Genomic DNA, 19,217 nt, shown 5'->3' on the forward strand with positions numbered 1-19,217 from the left:
ACTTGAAGAGCCTCTCAGGGCTCGCAAAGCGACTGTGGGCACAAGAGCCTCTCAGGGATCGAAAGAACAGGAACTGGCCTCGAGCCTCTCAGGGCTCGCGAAACAACATATGGCCGGGAGCCTCTCTGGGCTCAAAATATCCAAATTGCACCACGAGCCTCTCAGGGCTTGAACACCCCTGGGCCTCTCTCCGGCCCGGGTGTTGCAGGGGAGGGGCGGGCACCGGCAATGTCCCCCGACGCCCTCCTCCCTGCACTCGCTCTCTCTCGGCCCCCCTGCACACTCACCGGCGGTCTGGGGCTGCGGTGGCTCCTCTTCTCTTGTCCCCGGGCTCTCCCTTAGATCGGGAGCCTCGGGCAGGACACGCCGGCTGCTTCTCTGCTGCGGGGGGGCGGGACTTCCGGGTTGCCTGTCTCGGGCCGCGCTGCAATTGGTCAGCCGGCCCAATGCTTCCGGGTCGTCGCGGGCAGGGCGGCGGCCCGTTTTAGGCAGGCAGGCGGGCTCTCAGTATCCGAGGAGTGGGCTCCCTCGTGATAATTAAAGATCCAAGAACGGGGCAATGCCGGGTGGGCACCGGCCTTTAAATAAAAATATAAAGCGAGGTGGGCACTCGCTCGGCCTGAAAATCGGCAAATCGGGTCCAATGCCGGGTGGGCACCGGCTTCTGTAAATAAAGCGCTCCTAAGCGCTATGGACCACAGGGAAAAGCGCTCCCAGTGCTGGAAATACAAATAAAGCGCTCGTAGCGCTAGCGGGAAAGATAAAGTGCTCCCAGCGCTAGGCAGGACTTAGGAAGCGCTCTTCAGCGCTAGGGGCAAAAGTAAAGCTCCAGCAAGGTCTGGAGGCAGGCAGGGGGGCAAGGCAGGGCCAGAGCCAGCACACTGGTTCTCCAGGCAGGGAGACAAGCCAAGTGGCGGTCCTCCTGGCCCCAGCAACAGCAGCAGCCCCCTCTGGCAAGGATCCTGGAAGAGAACCAAGAACCAAATTGTATGGGGACACAGCCCCTTCTTATACTGTTAAATCCCTTTGTCTGTAGGTGTAGGGTGGGGGAAAACCAGTCGCAGCTGGTTTTGAAGCACCCTTGATGGCTCAACCACCCATTTCATTCAATGACAGGGCTAGGGACATCAGTCGCACTACAGGGGGTGGAGCCAGCATTGTGTGGGGAAAGTCCAGGCCCATCAGGGACCAGGTGCACTCCTCCCAAGCTATCAACATGCTAATCTCACACTCACCACCGGGCAGACCCATCCAGCCTTCCTGGAGCCAGGCTCACCAGCCAGCTCCAGCCAATCACACGGCAGGCATATTTTACATTAATATGTCAAGTCCTAGAAGTGGCATTTCTACACATGACACACACATGCCACATACACCATTGCGAAGCATTCATTCTCACGAGCTTGCACATACCAAATTCGAGCATGCACTCCCCACGCATCAGGAACTACCATGGACACAGACATTCCCCATGCATTCCTATGGGAGAGCAGGCCAGCCTAACTACATGCACGCACTTTACTCTGGGACACAGGGAAAAAGTGCGCACAGACCAGAAAATCATCCATACAGATCACATATCTAAAGCAAAAAGATTAGGGGTGAACCTGCCTTAAGGGCCAAGTCCAACAGTCATTGTATAGACCAAAGATTTTTTTGAGTGCTACAACTTTGGCCTACCATCTTGTTTCTCCAATTATAGAGATGAACCGAAAGCGTGCTTCAATACTTTAGTCTCGCCACACATTCATTCAAGAGAATGAATCTCTCAGAAATACGGCACAAGAATTTAACAGCCCAAACAGTGATACTGCAGATACAGAGGTTTTAGTGACATTAGTTATAACAAGGTTAAGTAGATGCGCGTAGAACCACACATGAATCTGATCAGGTGCCTTTTCACTCAGCCATGCTGTGAACCTTTTATACTGTCCTTGCATATTGGAGGCTACATCTTTGAGTTACCAACACAATTTGCAACGCTAATGTTCATAGATTCAAGTGCAGTGCAAACTAGCTCGCACAATGCCTTTCCAGCTGTCATTGTCCAATTAACAACAGACACAAGACGTTCGTGGACAACATCAGTCACATATTTGACTATAATAGAGCACTGGTCTACAACATTTATGCCCTGTGTTGTATCCAGCTGTATTGGGAACATTTCGGCTTCCCCGATTTCTTCAGCAATTCCCTCTTTTATTAATGTGGGAATGATATCTATGAGAGAGTTTACAGTTGTTTTTTAAATCAGGGTAGCCAAACTGCCACGCCCTTTACCACTCTTTACAACCTCATCATGTTTTGTACTGTTTTTAATGACATCCTCAAGATGGCTTTTCAATAATGGATTACATTTTTTAGGATACTGAAGAAGTTCCAAACAATTTCCATGATCCAATGTTTCATCTTCTTAGGCAGGGTTCTTCAAATTGTGGGGCGCGCCCCCCTGGGGGGCGTGGCACCATCCCAGTGGGTGGGGCGCGCGCTCCACTCCCATCTTCCCTTTGTGCCCGTTCCTTTGTCTGGGTGATTCTCCCAGGAGGGGGCCAATTCATGGAGTCGACAGCTTCGGCTGCAGTGCAGGCTAGGAGTCTCCTCTGCTAAAAACAAAAGCAAACAAACAGACATGCTTTCAGCTTTAGCAGAGGAGACCCCTTGCCTCCCACTGCAGCTGAAGCTGTCGACTCCGTGAATTGGCCCCCTCTTGGGAGAGTTAGCTCTTCCCAGAAGGGACAGAAGGTTTCCAGAGAGAGTTTGAGGCACGGGCGGGGTGGGCTCTGGCCCAGGGCTCCAGCCTTTCAAGGAGGGTGGGAGTGAGGGGGAGGGGGGGCGGGAGTCCTTCAGTTATTTTGGGAAGGGAGGGAGAGGTTGCAATCCGGGTTTGGGCCATGAATTGGGATGGTGGGCTCTGGTCTGCGGTCATCAACTCATGAGGATCTTTGTGTGGGGCACCGAAGTGTCTGTGTTCAGGGATGTTGGTCTGCAGATTCGAATTTGAATCATCAAATGTGTGAGAGATGTCGGGTGGAGCCGGCCACCAGACGTCCGTTATGTTGCCATGTGGGTGAATAGATGTATGGGTGGAGTGGTGGATGTATGGGTGGAGTGGTGGGTGGAATTGTGGATGTGTGGGTGACATGGTGGATGTATGGGTGGGGGGTGGATGGATGAGTGAGGGGATGGATGGATGGGTGAAGGGGTGGATGGATGGTGGGAGAGAGGATGGATGCATGAGTGGAGGGATGGATGGGAGTGGATGGATGTGTGTATGGTTGGAAGGGTAGATGGATGGGTGGAGTGATGGATGGATCAGTGAAATGGTGGATGGATCAATGGGGGTGGATGGTGGATGAGTCGGTGGGTGGATAGATGAGAGAGGTGATGGATGGATTGATGTATTGATGGGTGAAGGGGTGAATGAATGAATGGATGGATGGATGAGTGAAGGGATGGATGTGGGGATGGATGTGGGGATGGATGGGTGATTGAGGAGGGTGGATGGACGGGGGGATGGATGGAGGACTGAAGGGGTGAGAGATCAATGGATGGATTCATGAGTGGATGAGTGGATGGATGAGTGTGTGGATGGAGGGATGGGTGGCTGGGTGAGGGGGGAATGGAGAGAGAAGGGGAGGATGGATGGATTGATAAGTGAGGACATGGATGAATGATTGGCAGAGTGGATGGGCAGGTGTATACATGGATGGGTGAGGGGAGGAGCATGGAGATGGATGGGTCAGAGAGTGCATGCATGAGTGGGGGGAGGGTGGAGAGCGGGAGGGATGGATGGGTGGTGGATGGATGAGTGGGGGTTCAGTGGGTGGACGGATGAGTGACTGGGTGGATGGATGAGTGGGCAGGGGAATGGCTGGATGGGTGAGAGGGTGGGTGGTTGGATGGATGAGTGAGTGAGTGGATGGATGGGTGGAGGAGTGGATGGATGGGTGGAAGAGTGGATGGATGAATGGAGGAGTGGATGGATGAGTGGGAGGATAGCTTGGGTGAAGGGGTGAGTGGTTGGATGGATGAGTGGGTGGATGGATGGGCGGAAGAGTGGATGTATTGGTGAGGGGATGGATTGGGTGAAGGGATGGATTGATGATGGATGGATGGATGAGGGGGTGGATGGAGGGATGGATGGGTGAGATGATGGATGGAGGGATGGATGGTGGATTGGTTTGCAAGTGGTTGAAAGGGTTTGGATGTGGATGGGGCACAGATGGAGGGACGGAATGAATGGTGGGGGAGTTGGTGGATGACAAGGTGTACATGATGGATGGGGAGGGTTGTGATGACTTCCTTTGCCTTGGAGGATTGTGTTTTGAGCTGTGTGGTACGCGTCTGTCGTTTTGCCACACCCACTCACAGGCCTGCAGTTTGCTAGGCACTCTTGTTGTGTTGAGCATTGTTTGCCGGATATGGCCCGTGGTGTGCGCGTTGCAGTCGATTATGTGGTGTGCCAGATTCCCGAGGTTTCGGTCGAAGGTGGGGGGCTCAACATCTGGGGGAATTCAGCTGGGGGGGCTCAACCTGGAAAAGTTTGAATACCTCTGTTCTAAGGTGTAGCTAGCTTCTGTAGTTGCTCGATAGCTCAGGCCTCTTTTGCCAATCAGTTTTATTGTTTCCACTACTCTTTCTAAAATGGCATGTTTTTGCTTGACTTCCCCTAGTTTTGCAGTTGTGTGCTTTTATAAAAGAAGGCTACATATATCTATGTGTTTTGATCGCATCATGAATGATTCTGAAGTACTGTGATGAAGGATGGTGTCTTCATGCTCATCGATTCTTTGATACATGTGCCTTTCATCAGAACAGCCATCAATGAAAGCACTTCTGTCTGTCTGTTTGCTAAAAGCTAGGCATACCACACAGAAAAAGGTTTCGGCTTTGTGTGCATAAGTCAACCACTGTTGTGGTTTCCAATTTTTTTGCCGATATAATCTTTTAGCATTCCAACGTAGACCATCAGGTTGACAGGGATGAAAGTTAAAAAAGGCATTATATTTTTCAGATGTTGGTTTTAAAAACCCTTGGTCCTCCGCTGGATAAATCAAAGTCACATCAGCACATGCTGATTTCTCAACTATGGGGTCTTCTTCTTGACACTTCTCTTTGGAATCTTCCCCACTTTCTATTTCAATGTCACCTTCTAAAGACTTGGGAGCTGCCTCCTTTGCTGTGGAATCACTACTCATTTCAATCCTTTGGGCTTCAGCAGTTTGTTCAGCACCTTCAGCACTGAGGCTGGTAGACGTGCTGTCGCCTTCAAAAGAAATCACATCTTTTTTGGGAGTAAAAATATCAGCCACTTTTTGTAGTGGCTTGCTTATTTCTCTTGCATTTTTTTCTTCTTTTCACGTTCTTTCTCAGCTCCTCCTTTCTTGTGCACTTTCCTCTTTCCAAAAGCTGCATGACTTACAGTCACATCAGCACATGCTGACTTCTCAACTACAGGGTCCTCTTGACACTTCTCTTCAGAATCTACATCACTTTCTAATTCAATGTAATCTTCTATATGCTTGGAAGCGGCCTGAGTTACAGTGCCTTCACCGCTTATTTCAATTCTTTGGCCTTCAGCAGTTTGTTCAACACCTTCAGGCCTGAGGCTGGCGCCTTCAAAAGAAATCAAATCATTTTTGGGAGTAAAAAGATCAGTCGCTTTTTGGTAGTGGCTTGCTTCTTTCTCTTGCATTTTCTTATTTCGCGTTCTTTCTCAGCTTCTCCTTTCTTGTGTGATTTTCTCTTCCCAGCACCTTTGATATACAAGGTGAAAATCTAAAATGATAAACAAGAGGGTTTTCGAAGCGGATGCAACTGATAACAAATTTAAAACTAGACTTCACTCACCTAATGCTTGGGGCTTGGTTATATTGTATACAGAAACTGTTGTGCCACATGTGCGTAGAGCATGCTTTGCACAATATAATTTCCTAAACAAGGAATCCCACTGATTTAGGCAGCTATAATGTGGTAAAGATAGGACTCCCCATTCTCTTGCAGACACATGTTATGAATTTCAAACATGTAAAAAATTCAACTCAAGAATTCTCAATAATTGGCTCCCTTTAAGTCATGCATGTTTTCATTGGGAAGTATTATCATTAACACTATAATTACTTTTTCGGTGTCATCATTAATAATGATGTCAGTGCCTTATGTTTACTTCTTTCTATCAGTCTATCTGCACATGCGTGAGGCTAGGGTCCACAAAAGTATCAACATAGCCTGAAATTATTTTTCAGAGCGCTTCTCAGAATTTGTTGAGAGACTGCACATGGTTGTGTGAGATCACATGGGAGTGGTGGTTTCCTAGACAGAGTAAGAGGCTTCTCTCCAGTGCAGTTTAAGAAATAGCATAGTATAGTGTGGGATAATGTTTCACGAATAGACTGCACAATGTTGAGTGATCATAACTCTTCAAGAGAGTGGTTGCCAGGACGGACTCACAGAAACTCTATAGAAGCTAAAATCACAACAGAAGGAGAAACTGCTTAATTGAACAGACTGGGACATGGTGTGAAACAGAATAAGATCACAACTGAAGAGACCACTCCCTCGGACATGCTCAGAAATAGCACAGTACAGAGGGAAATCACAACCTACAGATTCCTCCCTGGGTAGGTGTAAAATAGTGAAATTGCATACATTGCTGCCCTTTGGGCCACTCTTGCCTTTTCAACAAAAAGTGCTATGCGTTTTAGGCTTTTTGTTTTTTTAAGACTGATTCAACGTCATAACTTTACAGCATAAAAACTACATTCTGATATTCCTTTTTGTATTTTCACTAAATTGTCACTCACGTTGTCACACATTAAGCACTGACATATGATGTCACACATGAGCACACAGGCCACTGAGGCCAGAAACTGTGGAAATGTCATACATACGCACCTAGGCACTGACCCAGGCCTGGTCACACCAGGCCAGAAAGCATGAAAATGTCACGCAAAAGCACCCAGGCCACTAAGCATGGAAATGTGACACATGAGCCTCCAGGTCACTGAGGCCAGAAACTATGCAAATAGCACACATAAGCACCCAGGCCAGAAAGCATGGAAATATCACACATCAGCACCCTGGCCAGAAAGCATGGAAATGTCATACATAAGCACCCAGGCGGCCACTGCCAGAAGACATGGAAAGGTCTCACATGGCAACCTAGCCAAAAAGCATGAACAATTCACACAAAGGCACACAGGCCAGTGGCACTGGAACACTTTTCAGAGTGTGGGTGCTTCCATCAATGTTGCCTGTACATCACTGAAGTCATCATGGGATTGTGAAAAAGTCAAGAAGCAGTCAAAGAACAAGGGTAGCAATGCAGGCTCACCTATTCCGGGACATATAAAACTTAAAAGTATATGCCAAACCATTTAAATACACTGCACTCTGCATACTGCTCCCTGACGTATGGAAAGGGTTTGCACTCGTGGTGACTAGTGGTTGCACTAGTGGTGACATCCTGGTGACATATGTGGTAAAAGGGAATACGTTTAGGCCTGGCAAAAGGTTCTTTTTGCCAGGTCAAAAAGGCGGTTTTACAACTGCACAGGCAGAGAGCAATGACAGGCCCTGGCCTTGACACATGTTTAAATAGGCTACTTACGTGGGTGGCACAATAAGTGTTGCAGGCCCACTAGCAGCATTTAATTTACAGTCCCTGGGTACCTGTAGAACCACATTTCTAGGGACTTACAAGTAAATTAAATTTGCCAATTCGGTGTAAGCCAATTTTACCATGTTTAATGGAAAGAGCGCAAGCACTTTAATGGTGGTAAAGTGCACTGAGCACTAAGAGCCAACAAAAATTGTCTTTTTTTATGTCATAACGCAGATCAAACCTGATTTTAATTTGGAGGAATATGAGGCCGACAAGGACTAATCTGACCATGACTTGGCAGTCAGTACGAAAAATATGTATCTACAAAACACTTCACAAGGGAGGCCTGTGGAAGACTAGTGCTACAGCTCCCCATCCTTGAAGAGCATCTTCCCATGAAGTCCTAGTATCATTTTGAATATTTAACAAAGGAGAGAGTTTACGGATGCATATTCTTTAAAGTTCTTTTAAAGTAGTCTGAGTGTTATGTGAAGCAGATTAGCAGATCCGTCTGTCCATTTATTTTGAGGAGTTAATAATTGGCATATCCCACTGCCATTGCATCAGCAGCAAATAGTTACAGACCCTAAAACCAACCATTTCGCCCAACCGTGAAAATTAAGCATAAGTTGTCCTCAAGGGCACTTATGTGACAATTAACTTGTGTGACAACTTGTAGGACACTATGACAGGCATGTGCATCTCATTTGCGCAGCATTATGTATCTCAAAAGCAGAACTTGGAGGGGAATATGGAGAGTAATCTCACTTAAATGGATGAATATATGGATGGATGGATGGATGGCTGGATGGATGGATAGATGGATGGATGAATGAGCTTTGCTGAGAGGACAAAGACGTCTGCGAAGGACAATGTAAGAGTTTGGCCCGACAGCTTTATCACAGTATATCTAAGATAAAGCCCTCGCAGGTTCAAAATACAAACAGTGCACCATCATATATTATAATCACACAGCCAATGCACACATTGTGTTAATGTATTCAATAAAAAAATCTGGGTTAACAATCCGGCAGACCTGTTCCATCTCCCACCCCTACTAAGCCAAATAAAAGCATAGTAGTCAGCTCCACTTCTTAAATTTATTAATACTAGTAGGTTTAAAGAACAGAAGTTCGAAAATCACTTGCCCATATTGATGGCCCTCAGGCCTCAGCCTAAGGTTGAACTGTACAATTTATTGCAAAACTGAACCTGGGAAAGCAGTTAAACCATGTTTTTAAGTATCCACTTAAAAATAAAATTCTTTAAGAAACAGGCAACATTCCTAAAACTAAGGGAAAAAGCACCTCACTAGGGATGGCAATCTTTGGAACAAAAAAGACACAGAAATATCAAATACTTCATAAGAAAGGAATCATTCATCTAAGTTAAGAATGTGTGCTGCTAGTATAGCCAACCTGTCCTCATACATTCATAACACAGAAAAACACAATATAGTTAATTGCTATAATATGAATAGTTAATTTTAAGATATAGTGAAGCAAACACAGGTTTGATCAACGGGCTTGATTGCTAATGCTCATTCAGAATTAAACAAGAGTTTGTCCCACACACATATAGTTAATTGCTTAACTATAATATGAATAGTTAATTTTAAGTTATAGTGCAGCGAACACACGGTTGATGAATGGGCTTGATTGCTAATGCTCATTCAGAATTAAACAAGAGCTTGTCCACACACACCTAAGTCTACTGGTTCTCGCAGGGCCACTCCTGGGGCCCAGACCATGACAGGTTACCCTGCAGTTCCTGCAGGGGGTAGGATGCCAAGCAGTCAGTCTAGTCTGGAAGGGTGGGTGCCTTGCCAAGGAGGAAGCATTGACCGATTGAGTGCAGAGGGCCGATGCTCAGGTCAAATGTGAAAGGACAGTGAATGAAATTAAAGTGGGAATGGTGACGAATGTATATTTTGTTTGGTGTTTGTTCAGGTTAATAGGGGAGTTTAAGACTTGGCTGGGTAGGTTGATTAATTGTATTACTGAGGTGTTTTTTTGCATAGGTTGTAATGTATATAATGTTCCAGCTTAATACCTGTACCAATAAGGCGCCATTTGCTCTTATTTGGTCCTGCTCATTATGCGCAGTCTCACCTAAAGACAAGTCACGCACAGAAGGAGCTCTGACTACCCCTACTGAAAGAGCAGATGGTACAAATGAACAATCTAGAGGGGGAGGGTTAAGGAGTAAATAAAATATATAACCCAATAATTTAATATCTTCAAATAGACCTTTGGATAATTTAGTTTGTAGGCAACCTGCAGTGGTGTTTTGGGCAGCACCTGTATATTTTCTATAGACCTCGGTTTAAATAGGCAGGTACTCGGTTCAGAGTCAACAAGAAGAGAGAAGACCCCACATGTTCCTGGGAACAGGGTACTGCAGACAAGAAGTCTAAGGAGAATCCCTGGAAAAAGTAATTCACTCACTCACACTTGATCCTCTAGGTATTATTTGTAATCACTGGTCACAAACTAATTTATACTGTTCACAGACTTTTTATTTAAAAAAAAACATGTAGATAAAACAAAATTCATTACATAAAAGGTTTGTAATACATATAAAAAAGCAATCACTTTGTGCAATAAATAAAAACAGTGTTAAAAGTTGTTCATTAATGTACACAGGTAAAGCAGAGAAAAAAAGAGAATACACATTTTAAAGTGTCAACAAATCCTATCAGAGTTAATCACAACATTATCTAAGGCAAAACATATATCACCTACGATCAAAAGCAAGACCCCAAAGAAAAAAAAACACCTATTTCTAATACTGATTTTATGGCAAGACCGGAGGCTCCTATTATGCTCTCTTATCTTGCATTTTATTCAATAGCAGCCAAGATAAGTGTAAGAAACTACAGTTCCCAGAGGGCCAGGCAACAACTGGGCCATGGGAATGGGAAAAAACGAGAGTATAGTAACCAATCAGCAGTCACATTATAGATAGGGGAACACACTGGCTGCGCAGCTTCCTCTTTTCTTGCTGCTCGCAGTCAGATAAGTGTTCCCTTATCTATGCTCGCTATTTAATTAATAATATTTGTTTATTTTGACCTATATTTAATGCTTATTGTTGTATTGTTCTGCCTTGTTTAGCGCTATTGCGTCTCTGAGTTCGCGCTACTCGTGCGCTTCCTGTTGACCGGTTCTGGTTACCGGCTTCTCTTTCCCCCCTCCCGCCCTTTCTTTTTGGTATTTCCCTGCTCCGCGGCCCTCGCGCTCCTCGCGCTGCCTCTCACCGCTTCTGGAGCTGTTCTCCTGCGCTTCGTTTGCCGCCTTTCACCGCCGCTTTCCTCAGCGGTTGCTTCTGCACTCCGGAGCTTCTTTCTTTAGCCTGTCTTTCCTCCGGTCTCCTCGCTGCCGTGTCTTGCAGCCGACCCGCCCCCTTTTCACGCCCCCTTTTACACGCCCCTCACGTTCCTCACAAAGTTAACCCTTACCTGCCACATCCATTTAACATGGAGAATGAGAGCTCTTCTGAGGAAAATCCCTCTAACATGGACAATGGGTCTCTTAAAAAGAACCTTCACAAGTTTATTAATAATTCTGTCGAACAGGCAGTTGAAGTCTCCATGAAAAGGATGTCAAAGAATATGGAGAACTCAATGGTCAGCATGTTGTCCAAGATTTTTGCCCAATCTGCGGGGGATAGCAGAAAACGCAAGGTGGAACACTCTCCTTCTGTGCAAAAACCTAAAAAGGCGTCAGCATTGGTTAGCGAGTCCTACTCGCCTATGGACGAGGACGAAGTGCCTCCCAGGCCTCCTACTAAGGAGGGGTTTCTCGGTACAGAGGGCAAGAGAAAACAGAAATCCAAGCACACAGAGTCTCCTACTAAGAAATTAGTAATTTCCACCATCTTGGACACGGATGATGAGATGCCTGATGCTGACGACTTGTGCGATATTTTTGATGTCACTGACCCCCCTCCCCCCAAAATTCCCAAAAGTGATTCCTTTAACGTTGACCCAGTTTATGATTCGGAGGGTCTCCCTATGTTTGACCCGTCCTCCATCCGTCATCCCAACTCAACTGAATGGTTTCCATCACATCACGTTGGGGAATACATTTCTGTCCGTCTTCGTCTCCCTCTGGAAACCTTTGTCCGTTCAAGATTAAAGTCTGAATGTCCCAAACATGCCCTCCCTGATAAAATCACCCTTGTCCCTTCCATTGACCAACCACTCCTTACCTTCTTTTCGAAATTTGGTAAAGACCCTCGTCGCGGGGTTGATAAAGCATGGTCCACATGTCAGGACAAAATGCTGGACATTGTTGGTCCCTTGGCCCGTATCTTCGATATGGCAGAGTCTGCCCGTCTTGATGGTTCAGATCTTTCAGCTGATGACATCTCCATGTGGGTTCAACGTGCCTTTTGCCTTTTGGGCAATGCCAACGCAGCCAATACCCATGAGAGACATAAGGGTCTTTTGATCAAGTTGGACCCCAAGCTTGCTAACCTCGCTCCTATGCACCCCGGCTCTAAGGCTAACGGCCTCCTCTTTGGGGAGAATTTGGTTCGCGACATCAGTCGCTTTGTCTCTACCTTTGCCTCTCTTGACAAGGCTCAACAATCCATAAAAAAGACTTTCGCCCCTCGGGTTTTTGGACGGGCCGGACGAGGCAGGGGTCGCTCTTCCGGCCGTCCCTACAATCAAGGCTCCAAAGGTTCTTACGACAACTCCCAAGAATACAAGCCACAGTTTTATCCACAAAGAGGACGTGGTTTCCGCGGCAGGGGACGCAAAGGTTATAGCAACACCAACTCCAATCACCAAGGTAAGCCTTCCTTCTTTCCCTCCTGTCGGGGGTCGATTAAAACTGTTTCTTACAAAATGGCAGTCCATAAGTGTAGACCGGTGGGTCCTCAACACAGTTCAAGGCTATCTTATAGAATTTTACTCTCCTCCTGTCCAGACCTCTTTCCCTCCTCCTCTGGTGTTCTCTTCCCACATGGCAAACCTCATCTCAACCGAGATGCAGTCCCTTTTACAGAAACAAGCCATCCGAGTTTTTCCCTACGACTCTACAGGCTTTTTAAGCTCCATTTTTCTAGTCTAAAAGAAAAACAAGAAATTACGCACTGTCATAAACCTAAAATGGTTCAACCACTTCGTGGTGTATCGTCATTTCAAAATGGAGACAATCCTTCATCTGAGGGATACCCTTCGGCCGAACGATTGGATGGTCCGTTTAGATCTTCAAGATGCCTATCTTACGGTTCCTATCCACCAATCTCATTGGAAATTCCTTCAATTCCAGTGGTCAGGAGTGACCTATTGTTTCACCTCTCTTCCCTTTGGTCTCTCTTCTGCACCATGGTGCTTCACAAAACTTCTGAAGCCGGTGGTCGCTTTTCTTCGCTCCCTCGGTATCAGACTCATAATCTACTTAGACGATATTCTTATCCTGAACCTGGACAAACAGGGTCTCCTTGCAGATCTTCAAACCACTCAGTGTCTTCTTCAGGACTTGGGTTTCCTTGTGAACCTCGAGAAATCTTCTCTGGTCCCCTCTCAGAACATGGAATTTCTGGGCTTCCTTGTGGACTCGGTAGCGGCGTCTTTACGCCTTCCCCTTTCCAGAATTTCCAAAATCAAGGCGGAGATCGCCTCTGTGCTCCATCTTTCTGTCATTTCCCTCAGATCTCTGGCCAGGATTGTCGGTCTTCTTTCTTCCTCTATTCAGGCGATATTTCCGGGCCCTCTGCACTATCGGGCCCTTCAACGCTTAAAGATCAGGCACCTTCGCCATGGTCTAGCTTATTCAGACGTCATCGCTCTAGACCAGGAGTCCCGCACAGAACTGCAATGGTGGATAGACCATTTAGATGCGTGGAACGGGCGCACTATCTTCGTCACATCCCCAGATCTTGTTTTAGAATCCGATGCCAGTCTATCGGGTTGGGGCGCCCGCTGTGGTCCAATCTCAACTGGAGGAGCATGGTCAAAAGAGGAGTCCAGACTGCACATAAATTGTTTAGAGATGCTTGCTGGTTCCTTTGCGATCAAAAGTCTTTCCAAAGACAGGATCCACTGTTCCATACTCTTACGCATGGACAATGTTTCTGCGGTTCGCTACATAAATCATCTCGGCGGCACCAAGTCCAAGCCTTTAGCAGATTTAGCAAAAAGCCTATGGGAATATTGCCTAGCTCATCATCTCTCCTTGACTGCGGAGTACCTTCCAGGCGAGCTCAATTCTGTGGCAGATTGGCACTCCAGGTTCCTGCGCGACTCCAGCGATTGGAGGCTTTGTCCCTCCGTCTTACGTTCTCTTTCTCTTTTATGGGGTCCCTTTTCCATCGATCTCTTTGCTTCTCGCCTCAATTCACATTTGCCCCAGTTTTTCAGCTGGCGTCCAGACCCCCTAGCTCTAGCCACGGATGCTTTCCTCCAGGATTGGTCTCGTCAACTCAATTATGCCTTTCCTCCTTTCATAATGATCAACAGAGTGCTGGAGCAACTCCGCCGTCAGGAAACTTCTCTAGTATTAATAGCTCCCTTCTGGCAAGCTCAAATCTGGTTCCCTGTTCTCCTGGAGATGGCGATGGATTTTCCTGTACTTCTGCCGTCCTTCGATGATCTTCTTCTCAACCCTCAGGGCGAGCGTCACAGTCTGATCTTGGACAACTCCCTCACTCTGTCGGCTTGTAAAGTTTCCGGCCTCCCCCTTCTGACGTCCTCATTTCACAAGAGGCTGCTCACTTTATCAGCCAAGCCTGGGCTCCAGGCACTTCCAAAGCCTACAAATCCGCCTGGTCTCTTTGGGCAAGCTGGTGTCTGGAAAGGTCTCTCGATCCCTTTTCAGCCCCTCTAGGTTTTGTTATCAACTTCCTGGCCTCTCAGGCCAGCGCTGGGAAAGCCTATCGCACTATAAATCTCTATCGTTCGGCTATTTCCCTCAACCACTCACAAATTGACGGGAAACCTGTAGGCGCTCATCCTCTGATTTGTCGCCTCCTCAAAGGTGTTCGATGCTCAAAACCACCGTTGGCTAGGTATACCTCTTTATGGGATGTTTCTGTTGTACTTAAACTGTTTTTGAATTGGCCCTGTAATTCTGCTTTGTCTCTCAAAATGTTATCGGCCAAACTTACTATGTTACTTTGCTTAGTGTCTATCAAAAGAGTTTCTGATGTTAGAGCCTTGGATGTCTCTTCTCGCCAATTTTCCCCTACAGGGGTGCTGTTCCAGATTCACAGGCGCACGAAGACTAATTTAGACTCTGTTTTTTATCCCTATTTTCCCGATCAACCCCAACTTTGTGTGGGTCAATGTTTGAAAATGTATGAACAAAGGACCGCTGATCTCAGAACGCCCTCTTGTTCCCAACTCCTCATTTCCTTTCGTAAACCCCACCTCCCGGTTTCCTCCCCTACCCTTGCCAGGTGGGTTCGCTGGGTTATGTCCCTTGCCGGTATTGATGTCTCTGTTTTCGGAGCACACTCTGCTAGAGGAGCCATGGCTTCTAAGGCCTTTTGAGCTGGCTCCCGTTTAGAGGACATACTGAGATCAGCAGATTGGTCCAATGACAGTATTTTCTGCATGTTTTACTGCAAGCTTATTCATTCTGTTGCTTCTGATGTTATTGATTTGCTTTGAACAAGCATAATAGGAGCCTCCGGTCTTGCCATAAAGTTTAGATTTTCCTAGTTATTATGACGGAAAGTCTTAATTTTATTAAAGACACGGAGGCGAGTATTATCCCGCCGCTACACTATTAACATGTGTTCTCCCTCCCAACAGCGAATCCGGCTTTGCCGCCTGCCTCATCATAGAAGATCTACTCTCCAACGGCTTCGTTCATCTCCTGCTTGGATTTCCCCTCCGGTCCTTCCAGTTCCTTCTTCGGATCCTTTCGTTGGACTTTGGCTCTGGATCCCAGTAATTAAGGATTTCTGCTCCTGGACTTTGGCGTTCCTTCTGGTTATGGCTATATTTCCTTTATTTTCTATTGTTATCTGACTGGCTCTCAGCGAAAAGAGGAAGCTGCGCAGTCAGTGTGTTCTCTTATCTATAATGTGACTGCTGATTGGTTACTATACTCTTGTTTTTTCCCATTCCCATGGCCCAGTGGTTGCCTGGCCCTCTGGGAACTGTAGTTTCTTACACTTATCTTGGCTGCTATTGAATAAAATGCAAGATAAGAAAGCATTTTATTCAATAGCAATAGCAAGTAGTGTGGCTCACTGGTTAGAGGCGGCAGACCCGAGAGCAGAGGACGGCCCGGGACCAGGGTTCGATTCCCGGCGCGGCAGGTTTCTGGACCAGGGTCAGCGGAACCGATAATTCTCTCGCCTCGGTGCCCACTCTGATCAGCGATCACACTTGGCAACTCTGGGCATTAGCTTGCCTCATCTTCACTAACGGCCCCACCAGACCGCCGGGGATGCCTGGTCTCACCCTGGAGATACCCATTAAGGGACCATCTCTCAGGGAAGCCAGGAAGGGTTTCGCAGCGGTCAAAGCGCCTTGGGACCCTACGAGTAAGTAGTGCGCTATATAAAATGCCAATACAATACATAATACTCGCCTCCGTGTCTTTAATAAAATTAAGACTTTCCGTCATAATAACTAGGAAAATCTACATTTCAAGATTCAAGATTCAAAAGCCCTTACAGTATTGCTGATACACATCCCATGTTACATTATGCCTAATTACAAGGATTTCCTGGGCTTGAATTCTAAAGATGCTCTTTAGAATTCAAGCCCAGGAAATCCTTGTAATTAGGCATATTGTAACATGGGATGTGTATCAGCAATACTGTAAGGGCTTTTGAATCTTGAAATAAGTATTAGAAATAGGTGTTCTTTTTTTCTTTGGGGTCTTGCTTTTGATCGTTGGTGGTATATGTTTTGCCTTAGATAATGTTGTGATTAACTCTGATAGGATTTGTTGACACTTTAAAATGTGTATTCTCTTTTTTTCTCTGCTTTACCTGTGTACATTAATGAACAACTTTTAACACTGTTTTTATTTATTGCACAAAGTGATTGCTTTTTTATATGTATTACAAAACCTTATATGTAATGAATTTTGTTTTATCTACATGTTTTTTTAAATAAAAAATCTGTGAACGGTATAAATTAGTTTGTGACCAGTGATTACAAATAGTACCTAGAGGATCAAGTGTGAGTGAGTGAATTACTTTTTCCAGGGATTCTCCTTAGACTTCTTGATTCGGTTCAGAGTACCTACACTTCTTTAATTTGAAAGTGAGATTACCTGCACTTCTCAACTCTGCTGCAATACTGTTGCCAGCACTTCTCAAGAGTAAACAAGAACTCTAAATAGTGGGTACATGCACTGCTATCAGTTTATCCTGCATACAGAGCTAAAGAACTCTATAAACACTAAGCCTGCCACTTCTCTCTCACCCAGTCCAGAAATCTGACACCAGACTCAGCTCCTTAATTAGACAGTCCTTCAGTCCACAGATCCGGGGAAAGTAGAATGCTAACTATAGTGAGAATAACTAAGAGGAAATAGGGTTGTGGGTCTGGGCTCTTATGGAGAAAGCGCTGTAACACAAGGAATCGTCAATACGTTTTTTGAGTTAACATTTGGTTATTTGCTACAGATTGAATGGTATTTCATTTTAAGGTATTCGAAAGTTATTCAGCACTCAAATACCTTATTAACGGGGAGGGGGCCCCACATGACACTATTGGCGAGGCAAGCCCTTGCACCAGGGAAAGCTAATCAAATACGACGCATCGTAGCTGCTCACGCGAGTGTAATGAGTTAAATAATCCTTGGTGCAACTCAAAAAGAAACCAACCAGAGGGAAACGAAACTAAGCTTGCTGGCTACCCGAGTAAAACAGGCCTTGGATGGTAGATAGTCGAATTCACAACCCCCAAAAAATAGAACGTTAATATTCCATCGTAGTAACGCGTTGCATAGCATTTCACAGACTTGTAAGTAACACCTTCAAACACCGTCTGCTGAAACGCTTATAACAGTAGTAAATGTCACTCTTCTACGCACAGGCCTGCGGGGTAAGCATGGGCGGAAAATGCGTTTCGCTCGCGGATTTTGCGGATTTTCGGTAAATTCGCAATCCGCGAGATTCGCGAATCTCCCGCAAAATCCGCAAATCCGCGAGCAGCGGATTTTGCTCGCACTGCTCGCACTGTTCGCGTGAGTTCGCGGCTTCCCAGTACAACTTCGCGCCCCACGAATAAGTGCAAAATTGCAGAAATACGATCTTAGCAAAACTGAAACTACTTACCAGGTTCAAAAGTTCAGGCTCATCATTAGTAGCCATTTCCTGTAGTGCTTCCTGAGGGGCCCCTCCAGAGTTCAGTTGCCAGTTGCAACTATTATGTGACCCTGCTCTGAACCTCAGAATAGTTACACATATGCCACAAAGGTCCTGAATTACAGCTAAGGGAGACAAGCAGGAGCCAGGCTGGAAGTTCAAATCCATTAATCAGCCCCTAATTCATTATTGTCAGTTGGGGCAGGGCAGGTGTTGTAACTAATTTTGCAACAATGAAAGCACTTAGCAAGTGCAAAAGATCACTAATCAGGAAGCACTAAGGAAGCAGGTGCCAGCTAAAAAAATATTCTGTGACACATTAATCAGCCCCAAATTAATTCAGGTCACTTGAGGCAGGGAAGGTGTGCTTGCGTTGCCACAATAATGTACACTGCCTGGACAACCAGAGGGTGCTGTGATGAAACAGAGGGTGGCATGGGTGGGCCAGAGGGTGGCATGAGTAGTCAGCGAGTGGCAGTGGTGACAGAGAGTGGCAGTGATGAAGAAGAGTGTCCCAAACAGGCTGGACACGTAGAAACAACAAGTTCGCGAAACTTGCGACCCGACAGGTAAGTTCGCAATTTGCGAAATTGTACAAAACCCTCGCGAACTGGCAGAAACCCGCGCAAACACAAAAAAAAAAATCTGCAAATTCGCGAGAATTCGCGGATTTTGCGGATTGCGAGTTCGCAAATCCGCAAAATTCGCGAACGCGAGATTCGCAAAATTCGCCCATGCTTACTGCGGGGCAACTCGTAAAACAAACTGCTAGCTGTTAACTGAAGCGTAATAAGACTCATTTGTTAGAAGACATATTTATATACTGTGCAATTTAACTAATTCAACTGCAAACAATGACTCTTCAAAAAGACGAACGCAATCACCTTACCGTTTTAGTTCACGTTTCAGCGCACAAACAACTCCACGACGCCACTCTGGGTGGTTCGGTTCCCCAAAAATGAGCTTTTAAACCCCACCACCCCGTGCTTCCCCGCAAAGCTCTAGACTCATTATTAATTGGATTTGTTAGGTTCACCTGTTCTCCCATCGCAGGTCCGTTTCACTCCTCCATTTCTTTTGGAAACGTAGAAAGCGAAGTGCTTTTATTAAAAGGGTTAAACAGTTCTACAATTTAGCATGAACCGTGTTTGATGCATTGCATTTACAACTTAAACGACTGGACTGGACGTCACGTCCCGACTAGACTCACCTGCCGACAGGGGGCGGGGGGGGGGGCTAGTTAGAAAAAATTAAAATTTGTGCCTCGCTCTTTTTCAGACGTTGACTCGTGACACGTCTCTGCCTCTGAGATCACAAGATCGATGCC

Source organism: Lissotriton vulgaris, chromosome 4_1, assembly GCF_964263255.1.
Source record: "Lissotriton vulgaris chromosome 4_1, aLisVul1.2, whole genome shotgun sequence".
NCBI lineage: Eukaryota > Metazoa > Chordata > Amphibia > Caudata > Salamandridae > Lissotriton > Lissotriton vulgaris.